At 44.8% G+C, this 16634-nt stretch overlaps 2 protein-coding genes across 2 annotated transcripts in view; both read right to left on the reverse strand.

Annotated features, from left to right (window-relative positions):
- The window catches only part of PPP2R2C (protein phosphatase 2 regulatory subunit Bgamma), a 167142-nt gene that overhangs the window by 136378 nt on the left and 14130 nt on the right, over positions 1-16634 (reverse strand). The window lies entirely within an intron of this gene.
- The window catches only part of NOP14 (NOP14 nucleolar protein), a 280913-nt gene that overhangs the window by 55761 nt on the left and 208518 nt on the right, over positions 1-16634 (reverse strand). The window lies entirely within an intron of this gene.

The following is a 16634-nucleotide window of genomic DNA, read 5'->3' on the forward strand; positions in this document are numbered from 1 at the left end:
CCATGGCTGACTTCAGAGAGAACATGCAGTAATTACGCTGCCAGACAAAGGAACAAGAAGAAAACTGCAGGGAGAAGCAAGACTTCTGCTTGCTGGTACTTACTGTATGCTTGATGAGAAGTCTGACATTACTCTTTGGAACAGGCGTGGCTGGATTTTTATGAAGCATATAGCACTGTCAGGAATCAGTTTCGATTCCACTTGCAGCTGATTCTGAATGGGGAACAGCTGGGCAGTATCTACTGTGGAAGCATCATGACAAGTTTTTCTTCTCTGTATATTGTGAAATGAAGATGAGTAAATTACGATTATTATTAATTTCATTTACAGCCTGCCTTTCCTCCCTGAGACACAAGGGAGATTACAAAATATGAAAAGCAATTTGATCAGACAGCAACAATCTCCAATAATCAGTGCAGTAGGCTAGGATTACAAAACTGGAAATAATGTTAAAAAATGACTGCCTAAGGCAACAAAAACTGTCGTTTGACATGCCATAATGAAGGAAGGAGGTACAAAGATACAAGACACTGTAGTAAAAAGGGAGGTGATGCATACAATAAACATTGCAGTAGACCAGGGATGGGGAACGTCAGGCCCGGGGGCCATATAAGGCCCGCGAAATCATTAGGTCTGGCCCTTCATGGGTCCTGGCAGATCTCTAGCTCAGAAGGATCTAAGACTGGCAATCCGCCCCCTCCCACACAGGAATAACCTATATTCAAGGCAGATGCGAGTTTGTTTTGCCGAGAAAAGGAACCTGCTTTCCCCCTTGCAGAAGAGTCATTAGCTATGGAGCTGCTAGGACAGCCCAAGAAACTGTGTTAACTCTTTCCCACCCGGGCCGTGGAGAAACATATTCCCTCTGTACTACAAGAGGGCTGGGGGCGGAAGTGGCGACAATGGAGGGATTAAAGGGGGCAGGGCCAGAATGCATGGGGGTGAGTTCTTTGCCAGTTCTCATTTCATTCCTGCAGGTGGAGGTAGCAGGAGCTGGCTGTAGAATCCAGCCCTGACAATGTGGCAGACACTCGGAGCCGTCTCCAGTCGTGCCTCTTGGCTAAATGTTTGACCAAATATAGCAGGCTAATTTTTAAGTTGATAATTTTGTATGGCCCGCGAATGATGTTATAAATATCCAAATGGCCCTTGGCAGAAAAGAGGTTCCCCACCCCTGCAGTAGACTAACTATAATACTATCCCTTATCCTTCTGAGCTGTTCCATTATCCTACCGTTCTAACAGCCCATTCCTGAGCCTAAAGGACGAAAGTCCTTTGGAGGCCAGGAAGGGGCTGTACCGGCGTTTGGGCCCTCTGCACCAGTGGCCATGCCACTTATGCTGCCCAGGGTGGCATGGACACTGGGGGGGGTCTTGAACGCCATCCTCCTGGCGCTGCCATAGTAGTGCTGCTCAGGTACGCCGGCACAGCCTTGCGCCGGCGTCTGGATGGCGCACTTCCATGCGCTGTCCTCCTGGGGGCGTTTTGGCGCAGGGCCAGGGGAGGAGCCACCTTTAGGCAGCCTCCAAAGCCCTTTCGGCCTGGGAGCGCCCCCTTTCCTTTTTTTGCAAGATATGCCACCTTTTTAGGTGGCGTATCTCCATGCAACCCTATGGAGTGGTTGCACGGCTTTTTAGAGGAAGGTTTCAACCTCGGGGCGGGGGGGACTGCCTCCAGTCGCCGGCTCAGCCCTTTCTCTCAGGAATGGGCTGCCCTTCCTCTTGAACACTTCTGTTTTGCACATTCTGGGCTGTGATGGAAAAGCGTGTATGCCTTACTGATCTCCTCAGACAGGCTGTTTCGAGAGGTGGGAGCAGCCACTGAGAATGCACATGAATGAGCAGCCGCTGACCTTACCCATTTGCAGGAGCAAAGCTGTTGCCGTGGTAACTGACTGTTATAACAGCACTACTTTTCGTGCTGGCCGCGTTTGTTCATCCCAGTTCTTCGGAATACCACCACCACGTGGTTTGCCTGCTTATACTTATTATTTGACACCTCCTCGTCTTTCTAGAGCCTTCTGTTTAGCTAGACTGAATGCTGACCCCTCTATGGTTATGCAAGGCAGGATTTTGAATATACCACACCCAGACAGGACCTGTCCTTGCTCTCCTGGCTCTGTTGATTCATTAGCTCCTGCCCTCTTGGAATGCTGCTTTTATGAGGAACTTGGATCACGTTACATCTCTCCCCTTTTAACATATAGATCTAATGCCTCTGTGTCTGACATAATGCCTTTTTTATTAAGTGACAGGGATCCCAAGGCTACATTGTCAGTGGCAAGATTTGTTTCAGTCCTTATATCCTTCAAACAATAGATATATGCTGCTCAAGATCAATGGATCAAGGAGCTTCTAAGGGATAAAGGAAAGGTAACTGACTGAGTGTACGCAGAGGGGGTGTGACATGTGCGTTCCACCTAGCATCTGCCAGGAGCTGGGCAGGGGTGTTCTGTACCAACTGGAGCTTCTGAGTTGCCTTCAAAGGCAGAGCCATATAGGATGCATTACAGTAGTGTAGCCTCAAGGTAACCATAGCATGGATGTATCTAATGGGACCAGAGCAGCAGAATCAATCTTCCAAGCTTAAATTTTTTAAATTTTATTTTATTAGGTTTCTACCCTGCCCTTTCCCAGCACAAGCCAGGCACAGGGTGGCTAACAACCACCATAATACAATAATTAATATGTTAAGAACAATCATAAAACATATATTGCTGTAAAAACCTTACAATTCAAATTAACTAAAATGGCACCCTAACAATGATTCCCTCGTTATGCCTGATTAAAACAGGGGGAATCATTATTTAATAGGGTGAAAATGAAGCTGAAATAATCCCTTTTCTTTTTCTTTCTTTTTTTGCAACTGTATTAACTTGCTTTTCCGGCAGTAAAGCTGGATCCAGTCTAAACGCTCTGGCTCCTGAGTGAGTCAGTGGCTGTCAGCTGGACTCCATCCAAAGGGGGAAGCACGGCGTCTCTCAAGACCTCGGCCTTCCCAACCAACATTACCTCTCTATTTTCAGGATGCCTCTTCAACTTGCTCACCTTGAACTATTTAACCATAGTAGGCAGGGGCTGGTTTAGGACCTCTACAAAGGTTCCCAAACTAATGCCGCAAGGAGCACTTGGTGCTCCACGAAACATCTCCTAGTGCTCTATGAAGAGATTGGAAAGAAAAATGCTGCTGTCATTCGGTTTAGTATATAGGTGCTAGGTGAAAATTTGTGATCCGTGACTAATTTCTCTCCTGAAGAGCGCTCCATGACTCAAAACGTTGGGGAAACTCTGCTGTGCAGCATCACCAGGTGATCGGAATAAAGAGATAAAAAGTTGGGTGTGTGATGGATGGTTTCATGTTCCATCTTCAAGGGGCCTCAGGCAGACGCTTTCAAGCACTGGACTGGAATGCTGAAAAGGAAAAAAAGGGGAGGCGTTTGGCTGTTCAAGTGCCAGCCGACTGACAGAGCTGAAGGTTATTGAATTTTGGTGGGAAAAGGGTTAAGAGGTCTGCTGGTTAGGTCAGGGGGTCCATTGGGAAGTTTACGTATTTTGAAGATAGGTACAGTGCTGTTTGTCAAGAGACTGGCTTGCCTAGCAGTCTCTTGCCTATTCAGAAACATTGGTTCAGGCTTTGGCCTATTAAAAATCATGGATTTTTCTCTCCTGCACGTTCTTTTAATAAATCTCATTAATTATACTTTGTGGTATTCTTGGGTTTCGGGGCTTCAGTCTGAATCCAGTACTTTAGCTCTTATTGGCTACAGCTTCCAGAACAACTGTTTTCTGGAATTCAGCTTGCCAGTGTCCTACCTTGCAGGGCTGACTTCTTGATGTTAGACCGGGGGGCGGGGAGCAAATTACAGTGCATTCCTAAGGAGAGTTACTCCAGTCCAAGCCCATTCGAGGTTGAAGGTTGAAAAGAAAAAGGAGTAACTCTCCTTAGGAATGCACTGTTAGTCACTTGGTCTCTGGCTTGCAGGTTAGTTAAGTGGACTGGTGCTAGCGTTACCCTGGGATTGTGAGAATTCACACCTCAGTACTTTGTGGTTTTGTCTTTAGCCAACCTGTCAGCTTTAAGGCGCCATTAAAGCTTTTGACACTGTCCTTGTCAAAATAGATAAAGAGGGAGAAACCTGTCTGCTCTGCGTTATGTAAACTTGGGTGTTTTTCCTGTCAAAAACACTTAAAAATCTTTCTGCTTCATACCATGTCTAAATCAGTCAAACACAAAAAACCTGCTCTTCTAACTGTTATACTTTCTCAGGCTGCAGCTCTCCAGTAACTTTGTGACTGTAATACTGAGAGGGCTGGAGAAAAGGAAACCATAGCAACCACCAAGCCACCCACAACACCGAAATAAGCACGTTTCTTAGCTGTTTTCCTCAAGCCTACTATGTGGTCCCTTCAAGCCTATAATCCCCCCCCCCCATAATAGGCCAAGTGAATACTGGGTGGCCCCGGTAATCTGGGCATTACCCTCAGTGGGGACTAGAAGACTAACTGGTCCCATAATCCTCAATTATAAAAATAAAGTATATATAATAGATTGTAGGGTATGAAAATCCCTAACTTCTAGGTCTAGACGGGGTGTCATCATTGGGTGTCATGAGCAACGGACACATGAAGCTGCCTTCTACTGAATCAGACCCTCTGTCCATCAAAGTCAGTATTTACTCAGACCAGCAGCGGCTCTCCAGGGTCTCAGGCAGAAAAGAGTATTTCCCATCACCTCCTTGCCTAGCCCCTTTAACTGGAGATGCCACTGGGGATTGAACCTGGGACCTTCTGCATGCCAAGCAGACGCTCTGCCACTGAGCCACAGCCCCTCCCCATCTGTGTATTGATGATATCCTATTCCAAAACAGTGAATGGTTTTCCCTAAGGCCTTTACATAGAGATTGAGTTGCATATGGGGGATAAGACTGAGCCTTGTGAAATCCCACAAGGCAGGGTCCCAAGCTGAGGACAACTGGTCTCCAACAGTGGCCCTCTGAGTCCTGCCCATAAGGCATGATTTAAATCAATCCAAAGCACGTCCCTTCTTGCTTCTACCTCCAAATGTCCAAACAAGATGGGAAAGTCCACAGTAACAAAGGCAGCTGATAAATCTAGGAAGAGCCTCAGAGAAATGTGGCCCTTGTCTACATTCAGATGGAGAGCATCAACGGAGGCTTCATGCCCAGTAGTTGGGACTGAAATCAGACTGAAAGGGCAGCTGAGTTACCCAGGAAGGCTTGGAGTTGCTCTGCTACCACCCTTTCTGTCATCTTGCCCAGGAAGAGAAACACTTTGTGACATGGAGGGTTCTGAGCAAATAATTCTTTTGCAAGAATCTTATGGTTGTATTTCTCCTGAGATGTTTAGGAGAAAGGTGGGCATATATAGGTAAATAAAACAACTTTTAAGCCTGGATTTTTATGTCTACAACATACATAGGAATTATTATTTCCTAATGCTTTAGTCAGTCTTACATAAAATTTTCATAGTACCCATTTTGATGAAAAATTTGTCTTTCATTTCCCTTATTCCAAAAGCAAAAAGGAGATTTATTTCATTGTCCCCCAAATTTCCCAGTTTTCCACAAGAAAAACTGAAGATTTCAGACTTTTTCACGCTATACATTTTGAGTGAGAAGAACCTTGTCTTATAAAGCATTTCACTCATTCTAATTTAGAAAATATTTCATAAGAGATTTTTTCCCCCTGTGCTCCCCCAGATTTCTATTGGAAAAAATTGAGAATGTCCTCAGACGTTTTCATAATGTATATTTTGAGTATGAAAAACCTTGCCTTGAGATGTGTTTTACTCACTAAAAGAGAAAACATTTCATAGGAGATTTTTTTTTTCAATTCTCCTCCAAACTTCCTAATTTTTCTGTTGGAAAAATTGAACAAAAGTTCTCAGGAAAAACTGACCCCCCCCCCGTTATTCTAGTTTGATTTCGGGTCTTCACATCTGTAGGGGTCCTCCATAGATTTATGTGATTTGCAGTCTAAGACAGTACACTAATGCCAAGGTTTTAATTTTCCATTCTTCCCTCCGTTGGACACGAGAGGAGGGAATACAAGTATGACATCAGTGGACTGCATAATACGTCTGGTACAGTTCTGGAACCACTGGACAAATGATAAAGGTAACAATACTAAGCATCTTCAATAGGGTTCAGGTGAAGATTACTAAGGTAAATATGAAATGCCTTCAACAACTTTGCCAGTAATGCACTGGCTTGCTTTCCAGGAGATCCATGCTTTCTGCAAGATACTGAATTAACCCTGAATTATTGTACCTTCCTTCTTGCAAACAGAAATAAACAGCACATTTTGTCTCCTGTAGGTATGGTGTCCTGTACAGTGGAGGGAAAGCCAACCAAAATGTCCTTTTTCTGTGAGGATAATCCTGCCTGTCTCTCAAGACGCTGGTTTTGCCTTCCTGACATACTCTTGGGCCTTGACTAGGACCAGAATAGAGGGGAAGAAGGAACTGGAGGAAGAGTTCTTGGATTGTACTACAGTGCGTGACGCAAAGCACGTTTCCCTTCTTTCATCAGAGCCTCTGGCCGAAGTTGCAGCTTTTCCACCAGCATCTCTTGTTGTTTGTGATCTGTAGAGGTAAGACTGCACCCGCTCTATCACTACAGTTGTCCCCTGGCTGAAGCAGTTATCCCACAGACACATTCACACACACACACGCACACAGGGCCTATTCAAACTGCCTTTATAATCTGTTTGAGCAGCAGGTTGCTAATGGACTTTTTGGGTCAATTCAGACTCAACCGGTTTGGTTGAGCGAGGCTGAGCCAGTTTTTATTAAAACCTCTTTCAACCGTTTTCAGTTATTCCTTGTGCCTCTGAATCGCTCCAGTGTGCTGTTTGAACTGCCTGGAGCGCTTTGGGAAGGACCATGATTGTTTTCCCGCCTTTTTTTTTTTTTTGCCAGTGCATTCTTTTTTGGCTTTTTTTTTTTTAATGTTCTGAGATTTGCAAATCTCAGAACATAAAAAAAAAGCTGGAAAAGAACACACCGGCAAAAAAGGCAGGAAAACAATTGTGGGGCTGTTTGAACTAGCCAGAGTGCTTTAGAGATGGCTCATAGATGGATTGAAATGAGCTGTATGAACACCCATCTTTGTATTGCTTTAATCCAAAATGGGCCAACATCCGGTATAGAACGGTAATCCGAATAGGGCCACACACAGCAGAGCAGCAGTATGTAGATGTTGTCTTAGAGCAGCGGAACTTACAAACTGAAGGGATGATTTCGTTTAGAAAGTAATAGAAATAGAGCTGTGCAGATAAACATTTATTTATGTATTTGTACACTGCTTTTCCCCTTAAAAGGGACCCAAAGCATGTTACAACAATAAAGAAGCCAGTATAAATGAACCAGAAAACAAAAACAACAGACTGTGTCTTGGTCTGGTTCCGGATTTTGTGAGTGGTTTGCTTTGGTGCCCACCCGAGGGCTTTGTGCCTCTGGCCTTGCCCAAGCTTTATAATTTTTTTGCATTGTATAAAATATTGGTCCCTGCGTTTTTATAAGGTTATTTGTAGTGCCAAATCAGGATTACAGCTGAACATCAAGAAAACAAAAGTAATGCCTACTGGGGAATTACACAGCTTTAAGGTTGATGACAAAGAAATTGAAATTGTTCAAGATTTTCTATTCCTTGGCTCCATCATCAGCCAAAACTGCAACCTAGAAATCAGGAGATTGAGACTGGGAAGAGCAGCCATGAAGGAGCTAGAAAAAATTCTGAAGTGAAAGAATGTGTTGGTTAAGATCAAAAAAATTCATGCCATAGTATTCCCCATTACTATGTATGGGTGTGAAAGTTGGACAATGAAGAAAGCTGGCCAGAAGAAATTCATTTGAAATGCAGTTTTGGAGGAGAGTTTTACGGATAACGTAACTGCCAAAAAAATAAGCCAGTTCTAGATCAAATCAAGCCTGAACTCTCCCTAGAAGCTAAAATTACCAAACTGAGGTTATTGTACTTTGGTCAAATGAGACCAAAGAAGATCAAACAAGATCAAAACACACTGGAAAAATCAATGATGCTCGGAAAAGTTGAAGGCAGCAGGAGAAGACTACCCAGTGTGAGGTGGATTGACTCAGTCAAGGAAGCTGCGGACCTCGGTTTGCAAGACCTGAGCAAGGCTGTTAATGAAAGGACGTTTTGGAGGTCATTAATTCAAAAGGTCACCATGAGTCAGAAGCTACTTGACGGCACTTATAACATATGCATATACTGCTCTAAAACATCAGTTCTCTAAGGGATGTTTAATTCTGTGATCTGAACAGATAAGCAAATTAAGTAGATACCCACGTCTTGTTTCCTGTGGAGCATTTCTGCTGACAGAAGAAGTTTCTGTCAGTGGAGCAGAAGTTCCTCAGTTTCCCCCTCCTGCTCCTGCGAGGGAGAGGTCTGCTGTGAGACATAGGAATCTGTAGAAGCTGTCACCCATTTGCAGAAATCCTCCATGGAATTTTTGTGGGATTATGTTTACTTTTAGTTATGGGAGGTATGTAGGATGCTGAGGCATGTACAACACCTGTAGGATGAAGTGTATACAGTTGTATAAAATGTATACAGTTTTGCGGGGGGTTTCCCTGAGATCTGCTTTTATTTCATGGTTAGTCTATAGCCAGAATCAATGATAAGCTACACTGTCTTTACTTCTGATAATGGAAGGGAGGGTGAATTCATGTGAGACTGAAGGAGAGGGAGCCCGGATCTCTGTCCTGGTATCAGAAGTGTATTGACAAGGTTGGGGAGGTTATATTTCTTAGCAATCCCATCAGGGCAGAGTCATTCTCATCAACTTATTTGCCATTGACCTTCTCCCATTTTCTTATATTTATTCCCATTTTCTAATATTTCAATCAATGTTATTTGCAGTCAGTCAATCAGTCAAGATTTATTATGATCAAGAGATCAGTCAACATCAATTTAACAGCACAATTTACATACCGCAAAGGCTCTTTCTTAGGTTTCCACCCTTCTAGCCTTGCATGGGCTATTTCTATTAGAAGCAATGTTGCTCATATCTTTGAAGCCCATACTGGTATTTCTGCTTGCTCCTGGTCAGCTCCCGAGATACAGTTGGAGGTCAAAATACTCTTGATAATTTCACAGGGTCTTTGGTTTGTAAAGATTTCATATTTTCAGCCTCTTGTAAAATTACAGCTGGAACAGTGATGTGAGCTGGGTGGTTTTCACCTCAAATCCTTAACAGATAGTTGCCCTGATAATCTTTGGAATATGTTTTGATTGCACTGGCAAAAGTAGTTGTGGCATTTGAGGCACGGTGAGTCTCTTTGACAAGGGCAGGCACACATCCTCTGTAGTTTGCATGTGTGTGTTAAGTGCCGTCAAGTTGCTTTCGACTCATGGTGGATGGTGCCGAGTTGTTTTCTGTTGCCCAAGAAGGCCGGACCAGAACCGACGGGTTGAAATTAAATCAAAAGAGTTTCTGTCTAGACATTAGGAAACATTTTCTAATAGTTAGAGCTGTTCCTCAGTGGAACAGGCTTCCTCGGGAGGTGGTAAGCTCTCCTTCCCTGGAGGTTTTTAAGAGGAGGTTAGATGGTCATCTGTCAGCAATGCTGACTCTTTGACCTTAGGCAGATGATGAGAGGGAGGGCATCTTGGCCATCTTCTGGTCACTAGGGGTGTGTGGGGGGGAGGTAGTTGTGAATTTCCTGCATTGTGCAGGGGGTTGGACTTGATGACCCTGGTGGTACCTACCAACTCTATGATTCATGGCGACTCTATGAATCAATGTCCTCCAAAACAGCCTTGCACAGGTCTTGCAAATTGAGGGCTGTGGCTTCCTTCATAGAGTCAATCCATCTCTTTTCCTGCTGCCTTCAACTTTTCCTAGCATGATTGTCTTCACATAATGTGACACATGAACATGAACACCTGAAGCTGCCTTATACTGAATCAGACCCTTGGTCTATCAAAGTCAGTATTGTCTACTCAGACTGGCAGCGGCTCTCCAGGGTCTCAGGCAGAGGTCTTTCACATCACCTACTTGCCTAGTCCCTTTAACTGGAGAGGCCGGGGATTGAACCTGTGATCTTCTGCATGCCAAGTAGATGCTCTATCACTGAGCCACAGCCCCTCGACCAAAGTACGGCAGCCTCAGTTTAGTCATTTTAACTTCTAGGGACAGTTCAGGCTTCATTTGATCTAAAACCCACTGATTTCATACAGCTGTGGAATTTCTGAAGTGGGTACCAAACCTCCAGGGTTCTTGGAGTCTTGAGACCAACAGCCAACATGTTAAGGTGCAGAACTGACAGGAATGTGGTTGCTGGAGCTCTTCCGCACCTTCCTGTGTAGCATTCGCTTACTGTCAGACAAGTTGCAGAAGCGTAAGCTGCCTGCCAGTTTACAAGGTGCCCACCTTGGAGGAGGTGCTGGAATCTGGCTGCTGCTCACTACAGGATATTGTCAGATATTCTGCGCTCCATGGTAATTAAAGAAAACTGGTGTAAAACTACTTCACAGGTTGCTTGCTGAGGATAATGTGTCCCCCGGCTTTCCTTATCAGAGCTTATACTGAGAACCTGTGTAAGTTAGTGTCAAACTAGGGTTTGGGAGACTCTGCAGCCACACCCTCTCAGCCTAACCTGTCCCAGAGGATTGTTGTGAGGATGAAATAGCGGAGAGGAGAATGATGTAAACTTTTTTGGGTCTTCACTGTGGAGAAAGGCGGTTATAAATGAAGTGAGTAAATAAATCACAAATCACAAAATCACACAAAATCACACAAAGTTGGAAGAGACCACAAGGGCCATACAGTCTAACCCCCTGCTATGCAGGATCCCACAATCAAAGCGCACCCAACAGATAAATATAAGAAGTGCCCCCGGAGTGGCTACTTGCAGTTATTTGCGTCCTTTACTGAAACCTTGGAAGTGGCTGGAGTTTTCAGTTTGCTTGAGATGACTTGAACTTCAACCTAGAACCTGCCTCTACTGCTTATGAGGGGAGAGGGGCCTGGGAGACGGTTCTGATCAAGGGAGAGTAGGGCCAAGGGGCACTTGTGGGATGTTTGAATGTAAGTTTATTGGCTTTTCTGTCCAAGGAAGGGACAAAGGAGAAAACCCCATGCAGCCCAAATTATTGCTCACTTGTCCCACTTCAAGTGGTCCGTGTGAGTGGCTGGCTTCCTTTCCCCAGTGTTGTGTGGCTTTGGCAGCTGGTGTGGCAAAAGACAGATGTGTTGAGTGGGCAAAATTTGTGAAGCAAACTTCCACTGAAAGGGCTTGCATGACAGCTTCACTTCTGGGAAGTAAATTCTTGCTTACTTCCACATTTAATAAAGAAAATGATGCTATTATGAGGATACTCCATATCCTGAAACTGATATGGAGCAGCATACAAACAAGGATAAAAGAACATGAAAGATACTGCAGACTTGGCCAACCTGAGAAATCAGCAGTGGCTGAACATGGACTGACACAAACAGGACACAGGGTCTTATTCCAAGACACTGAAAGACTGGACAATTCTACCAACTATTTTGTCAGATTGCACAGAGAAGCCATTGAAATTCATAAACATCAGCACAACTTTAACAGAAAAGAGGAGAGTTTAAGAATGAATAAGGCTTGGCTTCCTGCCCTGAAAAACCTCCAGACAAAGACAACATTCAACAATAGCCATACAGATTAGTTTTGGATTACACACATTAACAGATCACTTCAGGATACAATGGTTCCATATTAACATACCATACCCTCATTAGCACATTATCTTGATACTTACAGGACAATACTTTTGCAGGACAATACTCAGCTCAAACCCAACCCCTTTCTGACTATATATTACTCTTCCTACACCCTTGACACTGAGAGACACTGTCCTTCAGTGTTACTACTCTGAAGATGCCTGCCACAGTTGCTGGCGAAACGTCAGGAAAGAAAATTCCAAGACCACGGTTACACAGCCCGGATAACCTACAAGAACCAATGTTAGGGTGGTCTTTTTTCCTAGCAGTGAATGGGAAGTGGGCCCCAGGAGAGGAGCTATTTTTCCTCCCATACCATCCCCCAAAACTACATTACCTCCACCCTGTGACTCTGCCGGACCTGTGTTTGTCTACCCCGAAGCAGGCAGGGGTATTAGTGTGTGTGTTAATTTGACCCATACTTTGCAAAGAAAAGAAGTTGCTTATGTTCAGAGCCCTCAAAAACATAAATGTATGTTTACATTAAATTTAATCCATTTGTCCAGTTGAAACTCTGATTGTTTAACTAAAAAAAACCCTTATGAATTGACAGTCTTAGCCGTATGACTGCCTTTTAAAACCCCACATATTATATTTTTAGTTAAGTTGGAGGTTTATGCTTCTGATTTGAAAGGCTGGTGTTTGAAAGGCATCATTATATTTAAATGCTTACAGCCAGTGATCCATGATGGCTCTGGCACAATCGGGCATTTCAGACTGTGACTATAAGAGACGAAGCATCTCTTATAATTAGGGTTGCCAACAGCCTGGAGGAAAAAAATGTCCTACTCTTTTAATAGGATGTTGTTTGACTAGGTGATGGCATTTAACTACATGCCATGAGGGACAGGACATCTCCCCCCCCCCCCAACTCCAGGTTATTGGCAACACTACTTGGGCTGAATTTAAATATGATTCTGGTAGTGCACGCCCCCCCTGTCTTCCAGCACTGCCTCCAAGAAAGTTTAGCACAGGCCCTCGCACGAGGGTCTTTTGGCAGAGTAGGGAGCAGAGCTGGAGGGGTGAGAATTTCTGGGTGTTCTGCTGGACACAGGAGTCGATGATAAACAAGTTTGGGATGGAGGAGAATCTCTCAAGGCTGGCGTTGTGCTGGTGATGTAAAGCTTAGATTTTATTTTCCACACTTCAGACTTACTCCGTGGCTGCATAATGAGAACATGTGCTCATCCACATGCCTGCCTGAAACAATGGTTCCTCTTTCATGATTGTTTCATTATTGCTCAGAAATGAAGAAAAGCCTTCATTTGGTTGGAAACTTCTATTTCTTTCTCACTGTATGTGCTGTGCTTATGTTCTGCACTATTGCACTGGAGTATTTGTGGCAATAAACTCAACCATTTTCTGTTGGTACAAAAAAACCTTTGAATCAGTATCTTGGCTTGGAGTAGAAATTAGTTGGGGGGTTGGGGGAGAACAGCCTGCTGCCTTAAAGGCAAGACCAAAAACCCTTTACAAAAAATAGTTGCATGCCTGGGACTTTGATCCTACATGAAGGGGTGACGCATAAATAAAGACAGGGCTGGTAAGGGCACCCGTGGGGTGGCTTGCAGCAGCAGCAGCAATTTGCTGGGTTAGTTCCTACCCTGCCCCTCAGGATGGAGCTGGTGGTCAGTGCCTCTGTGACTACTGGCAGAGGGGTTGTGTGCCGTGGAGGTGAGTGAGTGCGTTCTGCTGGGTGGTGCCTGACTGGAAAGCTGTTGCCTGTTATATTTTCCGTACTCTTGGGCCAGTTGTTTTTGGTGGGTCTGTAGAAATATCCCTGCTCACTGAGCGTTCCTCTGGGGCAGTCCTCTGTTTCCAATCCCCGGAAGCCTGTAAGAAGGGTTTGAAAGAGATGACCTCCTGTCCTTCTTGATCCCAAGTGTCTGATATGCAGTGATACCGATACTGCCTCTGTACATGAAAGTTCCATTTAGTATAGCTGTACAAAAAAAGCTTCATTAATTACTTAAACCTTTTTTCAACCCATATCTGCTAGTGACCATTGACTGTGCCTTCCAGTATTGAATTCCATTGCCAGTAGTTAATTCCGTGTCATAAGGCTGCCAATTTGTTTTCTATTTGGTCTCTGACAGGAGGGAGAGAGTGGAGCTATTCTGAGCATGGTGTAATGTGGCATTACAGAAAATGTGGGCGCAAAGAAGAGCGGGTGGGTACCAAGAACCCCCTTCTCTGCCTCAGTTCTGAGTTCATGTCCTTGGTTGAGTGTCCTGTTTCCATCTAGTCTAGCAGTAATCCTCCCTGTGCCTCAGTGAGGCTGATGAGCAGGGCAGGGGTCCCTGTTGCTCGTTCCTAGCATCTGGTGTGCAGAGGAAAAGAAGTTTGGGGTGGGTAGGTGGGGGCAAGGCATTCCTTTGGGGATGACCCAGCTGTTACTGGAAGTAATGCTTAACCTGTGGCAAGTCGTAGATGTAAGAAAAATTAAGTTCTGGCTTAAGGACTTTAGGAATTGTGCAATACTAATGTAGAGTCTCTCCATAGGTGGCATAATTAGCATCCCTGGAGTCAATGCCTATTTACCTGCAGTGTTCCATCATGTCTTGGTGTCTGGCCCTGTGAACGCTCTGCCTTGGAGGACTTCGTGTTAAAACTAGGCTTTGGACACTATGACAGATTCTGGAAACCCATGAATTGTAGTTTATTTTGAGGTGCAGCAACTCAGTGGGGTTCCTGCCCCTTCCCCTTAGAGCATTTTGTGCCAAAACAGACTTTGGACCAGGCATCTGTGCATGTCACCCTCTCAGGGCACAGTTTTCAGATTCTGGGAATGGATGATTTGGGTGATCCAAAACTTATTTTGTAGTGCAGGTCCATTTATCAACAGTATTTGTGGTTGGACTGAAGTATAAACAACCTGGAACTGCAATTAGATGACCAGGAGTCAAATTCAGCCTTGGATATTTAGCTGGGTGGGTAGAGTGCAGTACGAACGCCCAAGGACAGCGCTCCGCTTCTGAATTCTAACGGCTGCTGCTAGTTCTTGCCAGAGATGGGAGAGGAAGACTTTGAGGTTTGTGTGTGTGTGTGTGTGTGTGTGTGTGTGTATGGGGGGGTGCACTTTCAAAACCAGAGTGCCCAATGTAAACAGTGGCCTGCCCACATTCTTATTGACACTTTCAAAAAATTCTAAAAACTCTTAGGGCTGTTTAGCTTGGAAAGGTGGTGGTTAAGGGGAGACATGACAGAGGCTGTAAAATTATGTGGTATGGAAAGAGTGGACAGGGAGAAGCTTTTCTCTCTCATAATACTAGAACGCGGGGTCATCTGCTGAAGCTGGAGGGTGAGAGATTCAAAAGAGATAAAATTAAGTATTTCTTCACACAATGCATAGTTAAATTGTGGAACTCCCTGCCCCAGGATGTGGTGATGGCTGCCAAATTGGAAGGCTTTAAGAGGAGAGTGGACATGCTCATGTAAGAGAGGGCTACTAGTAAAAATAGATACTAGTCACGATGCATACCTATTCTCTCCAGGATCAGATGAGCAGGCCTATTATCTTAGGTGCTGTGGAGCACAGGCAGGATGGTGCTGCTGCAGTCGTCTTGTTTGGGGGCTTCTTAGAGGCACCTGGTTGGCCACTGTGTGAACAGACTGCTGGACTTGATGGGCCTGGGTCTGATCCAGCATGGCTTTTCTTATGTTCTTATTGTTCTCCTTTCTTCCACATTGTCCTCATAACAACCCTGTGAGGTATGTTAGGCTGAGAGTGTGTTACCAGCCCAAGGTTGCGTGTCAGAGTGTAGATTCAAACCTGGGTCTCCCAGATCTCAAATATTTTCTGGCGTCCAGCACCACAGATCCAGCAGGAGTCCTGTGTTGTTGTAATGACCCGAGAGATCATGTGCCACTATCAGTGAAGGTCACGGAGGCCTCCTGCAGGGTTTTACTCGCCTGCTGGGAAATGAATGGTCTCCAGTTTGAGAGAACGAGAACTTGCAAATCAAAGAGTGGCGTCTCCTGTAAAATGCGGGTGATGGAAGAGCAACAAGAACGACAGAATTCCCCCCCCCCTTCGTGCAGAGCAGCACCAATACATTACACTGGCAGGTGGCATTAGATGTATTTCATAGGATACACTTCTGTTTGGTTTTAGTGCTATAGATAGGAATCAGGCCTATTCGTGTATGGATTTTTTTTTTAATTTGCATTTTCTTAATTTTAAAAACCTCAGCATGAGGCTGCTAAGCCTGTCTCTCTAAGTAGCAGCTTCAGGGACACTTTACCTCAGGGAAAGGGGGCTGGCGGAAGTGCTCTCTGCACTGCTTTCCCAGTCAGAATCGGCAGTCCACAGAGGTGCTTTTGGTTTTAAAAAGGAAGAAGGAGGAGGAGGAGGAGGAGGAGGAGGTTGTGGGTGAAGCAGTGCTTTAGATAAATGCTGTCTTAACTTGGGTTAGGCTTTTCAGAGCCCAAAGCGCTCCCTGTATTTTTGCAGTCATTCTTACAAAAGCTCTGTGAGGTGAGCTGGCGTGGCAGAGAGAAGGGGGATGGGCTTCCCCGAGGCCCCCTCTGGGTCTGTGGCTGAGGGGGGTGGTTGATGCCGCAGCTCTTCCCTTTAGCCGCTGTGCGGCATCGTCTCCTTTGGACGCCGACAAGCCCTGGGAACTCTCTGGAACCACGGGCTGCCTTTCGGTTCCTCTTTTCTTCCACTCTCATAAGTCATCTGTCTTTCCACAATGTAGAAATAAACTGGAACTGACTACTTTGTCATTTTATTTAAAATAGAACGACAAACTTCCTGGAATTTTTGACATACATTTTACACCACTGTTAACACCTGTGCTGCGAAGACATGCAAGTTATTTCCCTAACCTATTTTGATGCAGTGTGGGGAAAAATTCACCCTAACCAGCTGCAGCTGGCCATCTGCGAG

The sequence above is a fragment of the Euleptes europaea genome, chromosome 9 (genome assembly GCF_029931775.1).
Source record: "Euleptes europaea isolate rEulEur1 chromosome 9, rEulEur1.hap1, whole genome shotgun sequence".
In the NCBI taxonomy this organism is placed as follows: domain Eukaryota; kingdom Metazoa; phylum Chordata; class Lepidosauria; order Squamata; family Sphaerodactylidae; genus Euleptes; species Euleptes europaea.